General features: G+C 39.4%; 1 protein-coding gene across 1 annotated transcript in view; it reads right to left on the bottom strand.

Annotated features, from left to right (window-relative positions):
- Nucleotides 1–15,412, bottom strand: part of CNTNAP2 (contactin associated protein 2) — a 1,539,511-nt gene extending 1,524,099 nt beyond the window's left edge. Inside the window, exon 1 of the mRNA XM_035021319.1 lies at nt 15,383–15,412. The gene's annotated coding sequence lies outside the window, so the exon portion shown is untranslated. The remainder of the gene's footprint in view (nt 1–15,382) is intronic.
- Nucleotides 15,413–19,235: the final 3,823 nt, after the last annotated feature.

The following is a 19,235-nucleotide window of genomic DNA, read 5'->3' as shown; positions in this document are numbered from 1 at the left end:
AAAAAAAAAAAAGAAGAAGAAGATAGTAGGAAGGGAAAAATGAAGGGGGGGAAATCGGAGGGGGAGACGAACCAGGAGAGACTATGGGCTCTGAGAAACAAACTGAGGGTTCTAGAGGGGAGGGGGATGGGGGGGATGGGTTAGCCTGGTGGTGGGTATTAAAGAGGGCTGTACTGAATGGAGCACTGGGTGTTATATGCAAACAATGAATCATGGAACACTACATCAAAAACTAATGATGTAATGTGTGGTGATTAATATAACATAATAAAAAAAAAGAGAAAATGAAGAATAGGTAGTGTTGGGGAGTATTTTTTTTTTTAGCTTTGAACCCAGACACAGAAGTCCAAAAGCATCGTTATCCTGTGAAGAGCTTCCTCAGAACCCAGAAAAACAAATCTGCAAGGAGAAAATTATAATCTGGATTAGGCTACTTGAAAATTTTCTACTGTCAGTGGAATCCTTCAAGATAGAATCCCTTTTACCAAAAGTCTACAAATTCAAGGAATGAGTCTTAGAAAAATAATTACTAGGTGATGCTATAAAACAACAAAATACTTCCCCACTTGCTTCATGGAAAGCAAAAGATAAAATCTTCATTAAAAATATAAAAGGTCATCTCCCCTTAGGAGAAATCTACTTGCGAACTGGATAGAATTTATTGCTGGGTGCTTCCGTTCCTGATAAATATTGCACTACCTTCAGGAAGATGAAAGAAATTATGAGTGGAAGGACTGGAGCATCAAGCTGTCATCAAGTTCACATTGCCTGGAAGCCGATGTACGTGGTCTGTGAGCCTACATGGGTGACAGGCAGCTTGGCGGGTGCAGGTCTGTCCCGCAGGAGCTCAGTGATTTGCCAGTGAATATGCATGAGAAGCTAATTTGCAAGGATTCAGTGAAAAGTAAGTGTTTTGATGAGGAAGACTGAAATAACAAGAAAGGAGGAGTGAGGAAATGGAATAAATATACCATAATCCTTGATTACTCGGCAAGTACACCAGGCATTGGAGTTTATCTTTTCCTTAAAGCTAGCAGTTTTATTTCCTTGCATATTTTAAGCATGACATGGGCCACAGAGGGAAGGGAATCAAAACCACTCACATAGTTTATTTTAAATGGAAAATGAAAATGTGCAGATTTCCTCTTAATGACTTCTAAAAGTAATTTAATGCCTACATTTTGAAGAGATCTAAAAGGTTTTTTCTTAGCAACAAACCTTCTAATTTACCTATAGACCACAAATGGTTTTCTACATCTAATCAGTCTTATTATTCGCTAGCTTTACCTTGATTCTTTATAAAAAAAAAGAAAAAAGCTAAAAGTGAATGGCTTCAGAAATGGAATTAAAAAAGCACAACAATGTAAGCTTTTCTCCCCCATATCTTTATTATCCCTGAAACTGTAGTACTATTTAATTAACTCTGACATACAGTATACTTTCTTCTGGAAAGGAATCTGTTATTTAACATCAACAACTAAAAAAATGTCTATGAATACACCTTCGTAGGAACAGAATGAAATCCCTCAAGAGGATTTCTAGTTCTTTTTTCTTTTTAATTGAATTTCTCCAAATTGTATCAATGGTTTCAATTGAAAACATGTACTCAGCAAATGAATAAGCGGAACTATAAAACCTCTCACAAAAGACCTGCCTTGTACACGCTGTTCAGGAACCTTGGAACTGCACTTTGTGCCCTAAAGGATGTGTGTGTGTGTGTGTGTGTGTGTGTTTAACCTCACAAATATCTAAGTCTAGTGTTGAAAAGGAAGAATAGACAATTAGAATTGAGTGAAAATAATAAGACTCAGACTAACTGGGAAAGGCAGAGGTGGAATATTGTGGTGCAAAAACCCCTGGATTAGGAATTAGATTTAAGTTTTAAAACTTGGGTCAGCCCTTAGTCACGTCACCTTGGGCCATCACTTCACCTTTCAGAGAGTCACTTTCTTATCTATAAATATGCATTATAATGACTGTTTTCCTTATGGGATTCTCAGGAGGAGAAGATCCCAGGATACAGATATATGTAAATGTATTTTTTTTAACTACTAAGCACCATACACATTACCTGTTTCCTGTAAATTCACTTGATAGTCTTGTATCTGATAGTCTTGTCCTCCTATCTCAGTTTTCTCATCAGTAAAATCAAAGGAAGTCCCAGGATCAATGCTCTTTCAGCTTTGCTAGGAGATCTAAATGTAATTATTTTTAATACAAAACAGGTTATGGACTGAAGGCATGGGATAAGGCAGTTGTAAAGTCAAAGAAAAAGTATCAAAAATACAGAGGGGTGGAGAGCAGTGTCCTGGGGCTACCACTGTGTGTGTATATGGGTGGGTGTGGGGGGGTAATAATGAAGAGAGGAAGCCAAAATAAAGAAAAATGTATTAATTATGAGTTTGAAACAATGGGGTCAAGTCATAGTATTGCTTCCAGGTAGATAACAAATGCTATGTTATTAGATTTGGTCAATAAAATAATTCAGGAAGAAATATGACTGAATTTCGACTTTAAAATGGCCATGGTCATTGACTGATGACCAGGTGAGCCTTGGCCTCAGGACCTGTCAGGTTCCTTGTGTGTTTTTGATTGGCTTTTTAAGAGATTTAGACCTCTCTTTTCCAACTTTATTAATTTTTTAAGGCAAATAAAGTTTCCAAATCCTACCATTTATCTTTATGTTCACAGATATGTGATCCAAGAGAAACTGTCTTCACCTAGATGCCATTAATTGTGGCTTCTAGATTCTAAAATACATTCTGACATAAAGACATGAATTTGGAAGATCAATGGCTAGAAGAAGTCCATCCATTAAGAGGCTGTGTGGAAATCTACCAAGGATCTAGCACCCATTATGTTCTGGTAGGCCTTTTTTAAAAAAGTGGGTTAGTTGGGTGCCTGGGTGGCTCAGATGGTTAAGCGTCTGCCTTCAGCTCAGGTCATGATCTCAGGGTCCTGGGATCGAGTCCCGCATCGGGCTCCCTGCTCCTTGGGAGCTTGCTTCTCCCTCTGCCTTTCTCTCTCGCTCTGTCTCTCATGAATAAAAAAAAAAAAAAAAACTTTAAAAAAGTGGGTTAGTCAAACAAAATCAAAGCATGCTACTCCTCCCAAAATATTTATTAACTACTTATTATGTGTGATAAATTATTTATTTTAATTCTCTCAACAGATACAGAGAGGGAAATAAAGCCTTCGAGAAATGAGTTACTTGAAGGTAATACTACTGGTGAAGAACAGAATGGGACTTCAGCCAAGCAGGTTTGCTTCTTACTCACTCAGCAATGTTGCCTTTCAGTGGCAACAAGAGGCAGCGTCCCATCTCCAGCCTCAGCTCTGCTCTGCGTAGCTGGGCCCTGTATCCTCCCAGAGTTTCTCCTCAGAGAAATTCTCTATTTCAAAATGTCAGTAGGACCTTCTTTTCCAATTAGTTGATTAGATACTTAACAAGAACTTGGCACTTAACAAGATAGTTGACAAACCTCATGCTTTGTCTCCTGGTTGATGTTTAGAATTCACAGAATAAGGGAATTTGACTTATCGATGAATGCAGGACATTCGAGGGGAAATATAAGAATCTGAGCCAACACCTCATAGTCTAAGAGGCTGTAAGACAGGCTCACCAGAAACCAGATGTTTCTCCGAGGACAAACATCTCTCTGCATAAATGAGGAGGGCAGTGTTTCCTTTATAGGCTCAATGTTAACCATCTTTCCTGAAAATCCATCCACAGCTGATGGAGGAAATTGAGAATACGGGTTTGAGGCGAGAATGAAAGATTTGTGATGTGGCAAGGAAGGTAACTTCTATACACTTTCTCAACATTAATTTCTTTGAACTGGTCTTAAGATATTGCATTGCCTGTTCCCATGATGCCAGCAGACATCTTGAGATCAAGAAGTTTACTTAAATTCTGTGAACCAAAGAGTTCTCTGGCTGTAGTATATTATCCTATCACTCCAGGGAAGCCAAGGCTATTAAGAATGTTTCTAGGTACCAGCAACTGGCAGTAAATGAATATTGATTAGATAATTTCTTTTTATTTATTTCTTTTTAATTTTTTTAAAAGATTTTTTTATTTATTTGATGGAGAGAGACACAGCGAGAGAGGGAACACAAGCAGGGGGAGTGGGAGAGGGACAAGCAGGCTTCCCGCTGAGCAGGGAGCCCGATGCGGGGCTCGATCCCAGGACGCTGGGATCATGACCTGAGCCAAAGGCAGACCCTTAACGACTGAGCCACCCAGGCGCCCCTGATTAGATAATTTCTATGTGGCAATTTCTTTCACATGTTCTCTGGTGGATACCGAGAAAGGAGGCACCATATTCTGTGTCTCAGGGATCTAATGATATCCAGTATTAATAACACCGTAAGATGAGTCTCAAAGTTTCTCAAGTGAACTCAAGGTAGGAGCTGTGAGTGTTCCATGGTTTGGAAGTGTTCTTTGAGCCTGTGTTCTCCCTTGGCCTTGAAGGATGGGTAAGATTTGAAGGACAGGAAAGAATGAGACCTTCCAGGTGTGAGGGACTCTAAGAATAAAGCTGCAGATTTGCCAACACCAGTCACATTAGGGGGACTGGATCAAAATAAACATCTAGCTGAACCAGAGGGTCTATAAGCAGAGGGTGCTCCTGAAAACTTCACTGAGCACTAACTCAATTAACTTGTCTGTATTCTTAGTCAAATCAACATGAAATTTAACCCTGTGTCTGCCACTAGTTGTGTATCCTCAAACAAGTTAACTTCCCTCAAACTCTGTTTTCTATCTGTCACAAAAGGATGCTCGCTCACAGAGCCCGAGAGTAAGTGTGATTCTATATAGAAGAAACCTAATACGGTGACTGGTGTGTAGGTTAGGCATTGATATGGTGTTTTAATGTAGGAATAATAAATGCAATAATAAGATTGGATTATATCCTCACTAAGTTAAATTTTAGTTTCAATAAATTGATTGAATTGTGAAATTTAAGTGTTCTACAGAAAGCCTAGAAATTTAAATTCAGTTTTAGCGACAGATTTAGTAAAAAATGAGCTTTTATCAACTGCACTTTTTGTTTCTTCATCACACAGATGAAAGATAATGGCCATAAAATTTAACTGAGGTTTCAAGGACATGCATGACAGCATTAAAAATAATTTAAATAATGCTAAATCATAGTCGTCATTAAGTGTTGAGACAAAGCCCCATCTTAATAAATTCTACCGATATTTCTAAGTCAGACTATTGCTAACACATATTAGCATTTATTACATATTTGTCTTTAAGCGTGTCACATTGTTCCTTGTTCAATTTAATTTTAGTTCTATTTATGAAGTACACATTTTATAAATTACCCTAACATGTACCTTTTCTATATTTAGAATTTACAAATGAGGGGCAAGTCTTTTTAATCACTTGGAACAAACTTTAATTAATGAAAACCCTGATCCTCATTTTTAAAATTTAGCCCGTCCAAAACCCAAAAATACCTTCAAAATACAAATAAAACATATTTCATTAATATCATTTCCCCCTAAAGAAATGTCATGCATATCGAAAAAAAAAAAAAAACCTACTATGATTTGAGAGTGTTTTGTATCGATCCTGTAAGAGCCAGAACCACATCATGCCCAATTCAAATCCTCTCTTGAAGTCGTCAGCAGAAAGAAGAGTAGTGATTTATAGATAAGTTAATGAGATGAAAGTAAGATTTGAATCTCCTTTTGGGGAGATAACTTTTATTAAAAAGCAAGTTGTAGGAATTTTTGCATCCATTGTTTTTACTGGTAGTCTATCGACCACTGTTACACAAGATGATGTTGTAGCGCTTCTCCAAGTACAGTGTTCCTTCTCTGACATGCATTCTGCACTTTCATTATGGTTCCTTTAGCTGGCACCTGCCAGGAAGGTACACTCTGCTTGCAAAGGTTAGGTATCGCCTTTGTGGAATTATCTAAAAAGCATCCCAACCCCTTCTTGACATATAGAGAGACAGTCCTCCTGTACTGTCTTCTACCGAAGTCCCTATTATTAAAGAAAATATAGAAGAGATATTTAGAAGGCACCATTACAACTCTCAAGGTAACCCGGAAGGGGGTAGGAGATTTATTTCTATATTTTGTGTTATAATGAAGATACACCTTTTAAGAGTTTTTGTTTATTTACAGTATATAATCTTCCCTGGGGTTGTAATCTCAAGAAATGGTCCACTTAATTCCATATTTAACAAATGCCCACTATTTGCAAATTCCTCTGGTGATACAGCACGAATGAGAAAGTAAATTGAGGTCTCTTGAGTTGACACGGGAGGAAGAAACCAATACATAATCAAATAATGACAGCAAGTGTGTTGAAATGCTGGAACAGATATATGTATGAGGTTCTCTTGCGGTCCAGCTGTGGAAGTGGATGACGTTTTCTTAGGAAAAGACGAAGGGGAGGTCAGGAACTTCACTTTAACGATGTCAAATGTCACTCTCGTGATAGGACAACTGACACATGCCCACCTCTACTCAGTTGACATAAAGTTATCATTGCTTACTCTACGGCAGCAGGATTCTGAAAGGAATCGTGAGATGACCAGCTGTAGTGGGGCTGGAGTTAAAGGCAGTGAATGATACCAGCAACAGCATCTCAGAATGAACCCCCCCAAACTGAAGAAATGCTTAGTCATAGGAGAGATGCTTATAAAAAAAAAAAAAATGTGGAGGCAAATATATACACCATCTGGCTATATTACATAATAAACGACCTGAATTTTATTTTATTTATTTTTAAAGATTTTATTGATTTATTTGACAGAGAGAGACACAGCGAGAGAGGGAACACAAGCAGGGGGAGTGGGAGAGGGAGAAGGAGAAGCAGGCTTCCCGCCGAACAGGGAGCCCGATGCGGGGCTCGATCCCAGGACCCTGGGATCATGACCTGAGCCGAAGGCAGACGCTTAACTGACTGAGCCACCCAGGCGCCCCAAACGACCTGAATTTTAAAACCTCTAACTACTGAAAGTAATTTATACAATCCCATGTGTATGTGGCATGTGTATTTTCATTGGCATGGAAAAGAAGGCGTCAAGCACAATGGCTTATTTAATGCATTTTCCACCTGTGTACATCTTGACTCAATGGAAGCAAGACAGAATCAGATAACAATCTAATTACCCTGCAAAAGAATTTAGCAATTGACGATGGGATTAATATAATAATCGAATCCCAGCTGGAATTAACTGTAGTGTTTCCTACTGTTTTATTAGAAAATGCTAATGGTTTTGCAAGCAAATAAAGTGCTTTAAATGACGAAAGATAACAATTATTTTTTTTTAATTCTAAAAAAAAGGACTCAAGTTATAATTTGTGAGAAAGTCTTAAATTACCAGGTGTGCAAAGGTGAAAGTATGTGTGGTTGTGCAGAGAGGAGAGGAGGTGTTTAAATGACATCTATTTAATAGAACTGTGTCATTCTTAGTATTGAATTTAGATGACAGCTTAACAGCATTCAACAACATACAAAACATATTTTATCCAAAGTAAGATGAAATGATCCTTAACATTGCATAATGGATGGCTGACAATAGGCTAAACTATACCCACAAATGGCTGAACTAGATATAAAAATTTATGATATTCAAGAGAATATAGATAAACCATGGCCAGCAACAGAATGCCTTGGAAACAAGAAATAAAAGAATTAGATCTTCTTGGTTTGTTGTATTTCTAAACATAGTATTTCATATGCATTTCTGTTAGTTTTGGGGACAGTTAAGAGACATCTGAAAAACTCTAAGACAGCAAATGCACCCCATAACTCATTAGCATTTGAGAGACAAACACTCCAGACGTGATTATTATAATCCTTCAACTATGCTGATATCTAATAACCTTCAAAAGCTTCTTCATTATCATCCCGAGGAACAGCAATGATTTTTCATTAGTGAAATAAGTTTCATTAGTGAAGCAAGGAATGTGCGCTTGCTAAGATACCATGTAGGAACTCCTACCTTGCATGGAGAGCATTTGAGTCTCAGTGAACCTGGTCACCTCTACTCTTCATGGCTGAATCCCATCAGATCCCATGAGCAACCATTTCCAGAGGATGCTTTGGCCTGATTCCAACTAGATGGTAACTAAATCCTGCTAATAGAAAATTGCCGTATCAATCTAAGTGAAACTCTCATGTATGGTGTTTGCAATGTACCCTAAAAGACAAAAGCCTGAGATTTCATTAAACTCTCAAGAGTACATTTTATGACTTGTTCCGCTTGATGGCTAAGAAGAGTGTGAATGCATAGTAGAATCTGATTTGTATGATTTGCTCTCATTGTAACATGAGATGGTTTTATGATCGGGCGATAGAACTATAACTCCCACCTCTAACAAAAAAAATACCAAGAGATACTGAAAAGGAGGTTATCAACTGTGGACAACCAAACTGGCTTAGGTCAATCTGCAACATAAACACTCACACACACATAGAACATATGAATATCCAGATTTGTCTAACCAGTGAGTAAGGAAATGCTTAATTAGTTAATTAATTAATTAATAAAGAAGCATTGCAAAGTAGCAGGTCTCCTAGACTAAGTATTAAGACATTTGGGCCCCAGTCTTATTCTAGTCTGATTTGAGCCAAGTCAATGTCTCATAAAGCTTTCATTCCTGAGAATTCTGGATTGTATGACTTATTTGGCTACCTCCAACCCAAAAATGTACAAATTTTATAAAAAATGGAATGCATACTCCTAAACTGTACTCTGATAAAGAATAGGATTAATTATAAAGACACAAGGGGCGCCTGGATAGCTCAGCTGGTTAGGTGTCTGACTCTTGGTTTCTGCTCAGGTCATGATCTCAGGGTCCTGGGCTCGAGCCCTGGGTCGGGCTCCCACACAGCGGGGAGTCTGCTTCAGGATTCTCTCCCTCTGCCCCTCCCCCTACACTCTCTTCCTCTCCCTCTCTTTCTAAAATAAATAAATAAATCTTAAAAAAAAAAAAAAAAAGACAAGACTTTCCTGGAATGCCTTTCCAGAACACAGTGAGATTCACCTGCAACCATTCCTTCCCTTGATTCCAGCACCAGCACCAAAACATGGTCATTCTAATCTGTTTCAGAATAGTGTCTTAGACTTCTTGCCTGGGAGGCTAACAACATGATACATACTATCCCTGCTTTCTTTTCTCCTGCCTGTTCTTCATTCTTTTCTTACCTTAAAAGTTTCTCTCCTTTCCTAACCTAAATACCTATTTCCTACAATTTCCTCCCCCTTACAGCTTTAATGGCATCATTGGGAGAAAAGTCAGAAAACATGCATATCGAACAAACAGGTCATTTGGAAAATAACGGTCACTATGTACAATCACATTAATTTAAAATTGTATGTTGCTTTAAAATATTCCATCCCATTTGTACAGATGCCCATACGCCTTGTCCAAAATCTTAATATTTATACAACTGTAGAAGGGCTATTTCCCCTGTTTGTTTAATCAGCCAGAATAATCTGAAAAGAACCTGGCCGTGTCGAGCGAGCTCCCTCAAGTCTAATGCTCCCGTGTTTCTCTTTCATGTGGAATTATCTGTACTGGAAGCTAATCCTTTTCACTGAGGGAAGAGAGATTTACAGAATACTGCCAGCTCACAAACGTCGGATTTCACAAACTCTCTTCATCTCTTTGCTGCCCTCTCTGCCCCTGTAAACATTATGCTTTGCTTCCTAAATAAATCGTGCAGCCGTTCTTATGAGGAATGTTTGTTTAGGGCAAACATCGGTTTCGGTGAAATGATTAGAATTTTCAACAAGCTTCTCTCCTCATGTGGATTTTTCTCACTGGATTTTCTTAAATGCTTCAGCATTTCTGCTGTGCTTTTGTTCCTGGAGGTGGTGTGTTAAGAGAGATAGTCATGGAGAAGTGAAAGAAAGAGAAGAAGGGAAATTAACCTTTATTAGGCATCTGTCCTAACACCGGCATTGTTTCTACCTTGTTTACATGGATTATTTTATTGCCTTTACTATCAACTATGGGGTAATTATGATTTTCTTATTCTATGAACGAGTGCAGTAAATCTAGGTAAGATGAAGTAATTTAGCCAGAGCCGCAAGCTAGTAAAGGTCGAGGTCAGAAGTCAAGACCACGTGTCGGGGATACATTCCCCTGTGTTCTCACCATGCCCTGCTGCCTCATCCATCTCCTTCTTGGAAATACTTCAAAGGAATAGGATATAGTTAGGTTATATTAGTTTTTTAAAGTAAGTTTTTAATTGCAACCTGAGCAAAAAGAAATCTGATGTTATACATTAGAAAAGATTTAAAAAGTGTTAAAGTCCTGTTTCTTCATGCACTTGTTGAAAAAATAATCAACACTGCTGGTAGACTATTGGTATCTAATAAAGCCATTAGGCATTCCTATTTCATGTAGCTTAATAAGAATGACAGGTGTGGGGAAAAAACATCTCTTTTTTGAGTGTATCATATGCTAGGCACTAAGCTTCAGCGTTATATACATTAATCATGAAGTCTTTGCAACACTTCTACATGTGTATTAGCACTCCTTTGTGCAAAAGTGAGTTGTGTGACTCAGAAACTATCCCTCATATGTCATACCATGTCCTCATACCACACAGTGTGGAAGATGATTAGATTATATATAATACACTTTTATACCCTTTTATTATTCTCTAAATTTTCATGTAGTATCTCTTCCTAAAGTCTACAATCTTCCTCATGGCTGCTTTTATCTGTGTCTGAATTAGGTGTTTAAAGACACTTGCTATATTGATGGGGTGCCTGGTGGTGCAGTTGGTCAAGCCTCGGATTCTTGGCTTTGGCTCAGGTTGTGATCTTGGGGTCCTGAGATGGAGCCCTACGTCAGGCCCTGCACTCAGCGTGGAGTCTGCTTGAGACTCCCTCTCCCTCTGCCCCCTCCCCACCTCTAAAATAAATAAATAAAATCTTTTAAAAAATAAATAAATATAAAAAAATAAAAACACTTGCTATATTGAAAAAAATGATATTATTTCAGGTAGATGGATAATAGAATAATTCTGTGTATAGTCCATTAACTTAAGTCATGTAAACCATAAACAAATAGCAAGGTTTGTTTTCCAGGTGGGGGTCAGCTGGGGTAGGAAGGTGTGTCCAGAATTGATCAGATTTAGCCTTAGCCACACATCTTCAGCGTCTCAGTTGATTTTACTGGTGCTCCTTGAGGGAGGAAGGACTTAGGAATGGAGCTCTCTCTACAGCTGAGGACACCAAGTCCCTGAGGGAAGAGTAGAAAAACCCCGTGGTGAGATGATTGAGCTCCGAGCCCTCACTCTACCTCCCTTTTGGCAAATAAATTCACCTTTCTTAGCTCCCCACCACCCGTTTTCTGGGGGAAACCTCTGTAAGTAGATCCTTAATGAAAGAAGAAGTAAGTGAATTGCACTTTGTGAACACTCGGTGCTACATGAATTCATTTTCCCTCTTTTCAGCCTGGCTAACTTTTCTTTTGTCAAAAAGGCCTTGATGGCTTTTGCACTGACCTGCCTCGGGGACTCTGTGCCTGGCAGGCCACCTGTCTGGGCAGCTGTCTGTGGCCAGTGCCCCGCATGTCAAATTTAGCAAGAGCTGGTAGCAGGGCCGGCCTCCACGCTATGTCCACTGCTCTGCAGACAAACAAGGAAATGAAGCCTTCCCTAGAGAGCCAAAAGCCTTTAAAGCATTATATCCCTTTCACCCTGACACGCAAAAAGAACCAACAAAATGAGAAAGAAGAGAAGGAACGGCAGGAAAAAAGTTTGTGGGTCTTCTGAGGAACTTGTAGGGGAAAAGAAAGACAAACATAATATAGACTTAAAAAAAGATCTATCTTAATTTTGTTAATATGAAGGATTACAAAAAGAAAATGATTCCCAATGAAACTACGTTGTGGGGGTTTTATTCGTTTTAGAGCAAAATCTCCTTTAAGAAAATGTCTTGCAGGGGCGCCTGGGTGGCTCAGTTGGTTAAGCGACTGCCTTCGGCTCAGGTCATGATCCTGGAGTCCCGGGATCGAGTCCCGCATCGGGCTCCCTGCTCGGCAGGGAGTCTGCTTCTCCCTCTGACCCTCCCCCCTCTCATGTGCTCTCTCTCATTCTCTCTCTCTCAAATAAATAAATAAAATCTTTAAAAAAAAAAAAAAAGAAAATGTCTTGCAAAATCAGCATGAACAATATCTAAGGCTCTGGGGGTGGAAAATTACTATTGTTAGGAACTGTAAGGTGAGTATTTGTTAAGGGCTGCAAATCTCACTATTTCACAGGAAGAGCACTGGCAAAGCCACATGCCACGACAGAAGGTTGAAGCTATTCAGCCGTCAGAGTGTAGCCTAAAATTGTTTGAGCAAGGCTCCAGTCATGGGCAGATGATGTCTGGCTTAGATTCAATCACCTTCATCAGCCTGAGAGAGGGGAACGGGTGTTGATACAGATATCTGACCACCAAATGGAAGGCCCCAAAAGGACATCTCTTTAACTGCTCTGTGTGTGTGTGTGTGTGTGTGCGCGCGCGTGCGTTCACACACGTCTTGCATCTATTTAAACCAAACAAGACAATAACCGTTTGTCAGTAAATGTGAATAGTTACTTTCATATTTACCTAATAAAAGCTGACGGTTCTGGAAACTTACGCAGATCACAAGAACATGGATGTTGGCAAGGTTCTCACTTTTATCACAGAAATGGTAAGAGCATATTTCAGTGACATAGAAACCCATTTTTTAGAAATAGAGCCTCAGCATTTTCATAATGTTCCATTGAATGTTCACTGTGTGATACATCAACTTTTTTTTTTTAAAGATTTTATTTATTCATTTGAGAGAGAATGAGAGAGAGCACATGAGAGGGGGGAGGGTCAGAGGGAGAAGCAGACTCCCTGCCGAGCAGGGAGCCCGATGCGGGACTCGATCCAGGGACTCCAGGATCATGACCTGAGCCGAAGGCAGTCGCTTAACCAACTGAGCCACCCAGGTGCCCTTTTTTTTCTTTTTTTAAAGTAGGTTCCATGTACCAATGTGGAGCCCAATGTGGGGCTTAAACTCACGACCCTGAGATCAAGACCTGAGCTGAGATCAAGAGTTGGATGCTTAACCGACTGAGCCCATCCATGCACCCTCATATTAACTTTTTAAATATTGTATTTCCTTAGTAACCTTTTTATAGTAACCGAAATTGTAATAACCTAAACTTTCTTTCAAAATTAAATAAAATCATTAGTCCAAATTTTATGAATACCAACTCCTTCCTTGAAGAGATACAAACTGGACTTTCATATCTAAAAATAGAAAAGCATTTGTGCATCTCATTAAATCCTTTCTAAATAGGAAATATTAATAAGTAAATAGATGCACAATAGAAAAATCATTTGCTTATCTATGCATTAAAACCTTTTCCCACAAAATATATCTAACACTAAATATTAAACGAAGAACATTTAAAATAAAATTGCTGATAGAAACTAACTGCGGTATTTACATCAACTGCTCAAATTTGGTCATCTCAGTACTCAAAAAACAATCGAATCATATAAAACGTGAGATAATAGTTTTTGATAGGCTTCCTACACGTTAAAGTCAGAAGATAAAGATAAATCTGTGTTCTAGGTTTCCAAAATAGATAGATGTCAAACAGTGCCAGACAAACTGTGGCCATCATTCCATGTGTCTGGGTAGTCAACAAATACGCATACATCAGTGCCGGGATGGCAACAGTGAACACAAGGGACTAAACTTTATGTCTCATGCAGCTTTCTCTCTGGTGGGAAGAAGATAATAATACAGTAATATGGGCAATAAGAAAAAAATTTTGGAGGGGAGGGATGAAATTTTAGACAGTGTGGAGTAAGGATTTACTGGGAAGGGACATTCTAAGTTAAAATGTGCCAAGAGAGGGGAAGCCAGATGCACGTTCATTGGAGGAGAAGGTGTGGGGGTAGGGGTGGGGAATGCAGCACAAGGCCTCAAGATGCGCATGTTTAGGACCCATGAAGGGGCCATGTGGCTGGACCAGTGAAGGGCAGGAAGAGGAGAAGTCACAGAGATAACCAGAAGCACAGACCCCATGCGGCCTCATACATTCTAGTAAGGGACTCTTGATTTTTACTCTAAGTGAAGGGGAGCCATTAGAAGATTTTCTGGATCTTTATGGCTGCCATACTGTGGACAGGATCCAGCTAGAGCTCTAACAATCCAGGTGAGAAAAGCAAGTGGTGGTTTAAGTTGAAGTGATTAGAAGTGAACGAACCCAGAATACACTTTTGAAAGTAGAGTCAATGCGTAAGGTCTAAGAGAGAACGAGTAGGAGAGGGTCAAGGACAGCACCAAGATTTTCGATTAGCATAACTGAAAGCATGGAGATGCACTAACTGAGTCAGGGAAACTGAGGTAGGAGCTGTTGAAGGTCCGGGTGGGGGGCTCGGGCATATGAGAAATGTGACCCATGATTATCTCTAGTTAAAACCAAAGGGATTGTATTTTCTCACTCATACGGGCACACATATTAAAATGATGACATACTAGCCGGATAACTCAGAGATGATCAATGCAGTCTCTTTCTCCGAAAGGATGAGAAAAATGGAAGGAAGCAATGGAGAGGGAAGGAGAAGAAGAAGAAGAAAGGCAAGCTTTGTTCATGCTCATATTAAAATGGTGACATACTAGCTGAATACTCAGAGATCATCAAAGCAGTCTCTTTCTCTGAAAGGGTGAGAAAAATGGAAGGAAACGATGGAGAAGAAGAAGAACGGCAAGCTTTGTTCATGCTCATATGCTGCCCATCCCCAAAACTATGCCCAAGGGCCCGACTGAGCACAAACACTGTGATATCCATCATAAGTAGACCAGAAAAGAAATAAAGCCTCTATGTGACAAAGAGAGAAAGCGTGGGGGCTCTTTCACTTGTACTGAAACTGGAATGAATCCAGTGTGAATGGCACATTCATGGCATCTGGCATAAACATCTAGTAGGGTTTCCTTATGCCAGTTTCTCTTGACTCCAAATGTATTCATTATGATCAGATGTACCTTACTAAAACATCACTTTTAACTTGTTATGCCCTGGTGAAGAATCTGGAACGGTTATGAGATCAATTTTAATTTGCGCCATTTACACATTTTCCCATAATCATGTCTATCAATTTGATATTGTTATTCTTTTCCTCCTGCTTATAACCCCTTCCTCCCTTTCTCTACCTTACTGGATTCTAGACCACCTTACATGCTACTTCCTCCATAGAGCACCTGCTGCATGTTTCTTTAATGGCCTATAGAACATATTTTATTTTATTTTACTTTTATTTTATTTTTATTTTATTTTTTCTTTTGGCCTGTAGAACATATTTTAAGCACTAAATTGTTCCTAAATAGCTTCTCTATGGATTGATTTATTGAGTACCTGCTATGGCCAAGCACAGTGCTGGTCCCTGGAAACAGAAAAAAAAAAACAATAATAAGAGAGAGTAAAAACAAGTTTTTAAAAGAATTTCTCTGTCTAGTATCCAAAAATATTAATAGTCAGTTACAATCTGTCATAATACATGCATACATTCTGACTGTACACATTACATTTGTAACACAGAAGAGGAAGCTGTTGTTGGCATATTGGTGCAAGGAAGGAAAATGCACATGAGCACACATGGGCACACACATATCTTATTTAGGCAGAAATGTCTCAAATCAGGAATTCTATGTAATGTGTTTTCGAGAGCATAGTTTCCCAAGCCCCTGTATTATCAGTATCGCCTGGCATGCTTTATAAGAAAAATACAGATTACTAAGAGTTGGACTCTGAGTTGCTGGCCCTGGAATCTACCCTTTAAAAGCTCCCATTTTGACGCTGACGATGAATTAGTCAGAGAGGGCCAAGGACAGCACCAGGAGAGTCCCAGGCCAACCGAGATGTGCTGGTCACCCTACTTGCAGGTTTCAGATTGCTGACCCCTGGATACCTAGGAGAGAGTCATTTCTATCAGCTACCCCAGTCGTTAACAAGTGCCGAGTACAGAGATGACCTCCGGAAGGACCGGTCCTCAAGAACTCCAGTGCTTTTCGAATAATCTCCTCTGGTGCCTCTTCACCCTGTTCCCCCTAGTATCATTAGCCTAATTTTAACTCCTTTAGTTTTTATGTTTGAACCTCAAAGCGATTGTCTTTGACCGGAGTCTGGTTAAGTTTCATGCCTTGCCTTTTCATGTTTACTTTATGTAAATTCAATTCTTTGAACCTTAGGACCTTGGGCTAACAGCAACATGGGGACTCCATCCACAGCACAGTGTTAAGGTCATCGTCAACCCGTCACAGGGTGGATCCTAGTGTTTGTGGGATGCCCCTGGCAGGGAGGGCGCGTGTGAATGTGTTAGCCTGCCCTGACTCTGCCTCCTGGGGCAAGGGTTTCCAGCAAATGACTATTTTACTTATTGATGTTCTTCCAGTCCTTCACTCTACTCTTTCTTGTGAAAAGTTCAGTGAGCTGAGTCCCTAGATTAACAGGATAAAGTTAAATTAATAAGATTTGTCTGAATGTACTTCAAATTCACATGAACAGGAATTTATAGAAAGTAAGAGTCCTCTTCTGTGAAACTCGACATGGTTTTCAAGTAATCATTTCAGTCCCAGTCCTCAAGCAAGGGAGGTTAGAGATACATCCACCAGCTGATAGGCACAATCAGGACTCAAGTGACTTAGCGTACACTAGTCATCAAAATAATTGCTAAACTATTGTTTTAACCGTATTTCCCAATAATTTCTAAGGTTTCCAACAACTTGATTTAAGATCCCAAGCCACTGTGTTTTTCCTGACAGTACAAATATTTAAAACGCACAATCATATTTTTGTGTAAAGATTTCCTTTAATACCAATTCAATATAAATAAATGAAATGCATTTTGCTCTTTTAGATTTAAATCAAAACTGGAATGTATTTGTAAGTGAAGCACTAAAAACTGTAAAAGATCACAGTGGAAAGATCTTAGAACTTACTCTGGCATATGTTATCCATCTAGTGATTTAAACTTGTCTTAAGCATATGCTTTCCTCATAAAATACATAGTGTCTGAAATATATAGAATTTAATTCTCATTAAAATGGCTTGAAATGAAGAAATAAGAATAAGTATGATAAGAATTAAAGAAAAGTTTTGGGTCATATGAATTTACGTTTATAAGCCATGGCTTAATTAAAGCTTCAAAATAATAGAAAATAAAATGATATAAGAATACTAGATTCTTATGTTTTTATTTTTTATTATTTATTTATTTGTCAGAGAGAGAGTGAGAGAGCACAAGCAGGGGGAGTGACAGGCAGAGGGAGAAGCAGGCTCCCCACTGAACAAGGAGCCTGATGCAGGGCTCCCTCCCAGGACCCCAAGATCATGACCTGAGCCCAAGGCAGATGCTTAACCGACTGAGCCACACAGGCATCCCGATGAATACTAGATTTTTATGTGAAAGAAGTATGCCATTGGACCCTGGACAAGTACTGGTAAACCTCCAAATTCTCTGCACCCGTGAAACTTGGCTTTGGACTATGGCTTAAAAGCCAAACTAAGTGCTTGTGACCTAAAGGGACCCATGCCTTTCTTCCTGCTCCTTGTAGATACACAAACGAAGTTACCCATTCATATTGGGATGACCTGGGTGTGACAAATTCTGGGACCACGTACTAGCTAAATGGTGCTCATCAGAAGAAGTAGAAGGGGAGCCGACTGCACCATAAGGTGGGGGCCTGAGCTGCAGGTGTTAACAATGGACCCTTTTTTGATTTTAGGATGCCGTTAGTTCTGCAGTCTATTTAACCTTTAGATTTTCTATATTCTTTCTTCAGTGGCTTATCCAACAGGTCTTGCTGATACCACTCTGCATTCCAGAATACTCAAATATCACATGCAAATTATCCAAACATAGTATTTTCATCAGGCAATTCACCTGCTCAAAAATAGAGTCAGAAGGGTGCCTGGGTGGCTCAGTCGGTTAAGCTTCTGACTCTTGATTTCAGTTCAGGTCATGATCTCAGGGTTGTGAGATCGAACCCGGTGTCCTGCTCTGCTTTTGGTGTGGAGCCTGCTTAAGAGTCTCTCTCTCCCTCTGCCCCTCCCCCCTCCCAACTCTCTCTTTCTCTCCCTCTAAAGAAAAAAGAGTCAGAAAATTTCTACCAAATCAATTTCAAGACTATTACCTCCTGTCATAAATATCAGACATACCTCAGAATCTTTCATACCTGTTTCCTCCTATAAACTACACACACACACACACACACACAATCACTACCACCACCTCATATTCTTCAATGAGGAATGCTTCCCCCCAGTCTCATTTCCTGCAAGATCATGTTCCCTTTCTTACATAAAATCTACTCTGAATGCCCAACCTACCCAAAGCTCAATTTTTTCCAGAATTCTGGTAATCCACATTGGAATATATCATGGTCCACTGCTTTCATGGTGTTTTACATCTTAATTTGCTCCACTTATCCACCAAAGAATCCCATTAAAACAACTGAATAAATCAGTTCATGTTTTCTTTGATCTGAAGGGAACTTAGGACAGTTCACAGAAGCTAGTACTGCAATCCTCTCATTGCACACCTCCCCCAAAATATTTTGATAACTCCCACCACCTCAGGGCAGAAACAAAATCACTTTCAACAAAATGCACGGCCTCAGGATTCTGGCCCCTACCTCCTCCGCAGCCCCTTTTGCTTCTAATCTCAGAATTTCCTCCTTCCCATATCCCCACTCATGTGAACATCTTTGGCCATGATAAACCACCCCAAAGATACTTTGCATCTATGCTCTTTCTATCTGTGTATTTTCCTCTGCCTTAATGCTCAAATCAATCCTTTTCCTTTTGCTTACACATACTGGTTCTTCAGATCTCCCTAAATTCTAGAAGTTTAGAAATAGCATTCTCTAATGCTAATGGTGAGACTCCCAGTCTATGCTGCTCCTAAGTTACCGCAGCCCCCTGTGGTCATTCCTACCCTATCCAGGGACTTGTCAGTCTCCGTCACTAGTTTGCAATATTCTTAGGCAAGAGCACCACTTTTTTTTTTTTTTCCTGTCATTTGACTAGAACTCTTACCTACTCAGTAGCCAGGCCCAAAAGGTACAACGTGCTTCATATTGACTACCACAAGTACTCTGATACTTGTAAAGGCTATCTTTTCCTTGTTCTTTTAATACAGACTCTAATTTCCCATTAAATTTTAAGTCTTAATCAACTGGGGACCTAGATCTCTTTAGTCCTGCAGATG

The sequence above is a fragment of the Mirounga leonina genome, unplaced genomic scaffold (genome assembly GCF_011800145.1).
Source record: "Mirounga leonina isolate KUSES-001 unplaced genomic scaffold, KU_Mleo_1.0 Mir_174, whole genome shotgun sequence".
Classification (NCBI taxonomy): domain Eukaryota; kingdom Metazoa; phylum Chordata; class Mammalia; order Carnivora; family Phocidae; genus Mirounga; species Mirounga leonina.
This window is presented reverse-complemented; position numbering and strand designations above follow the sequence as displayed.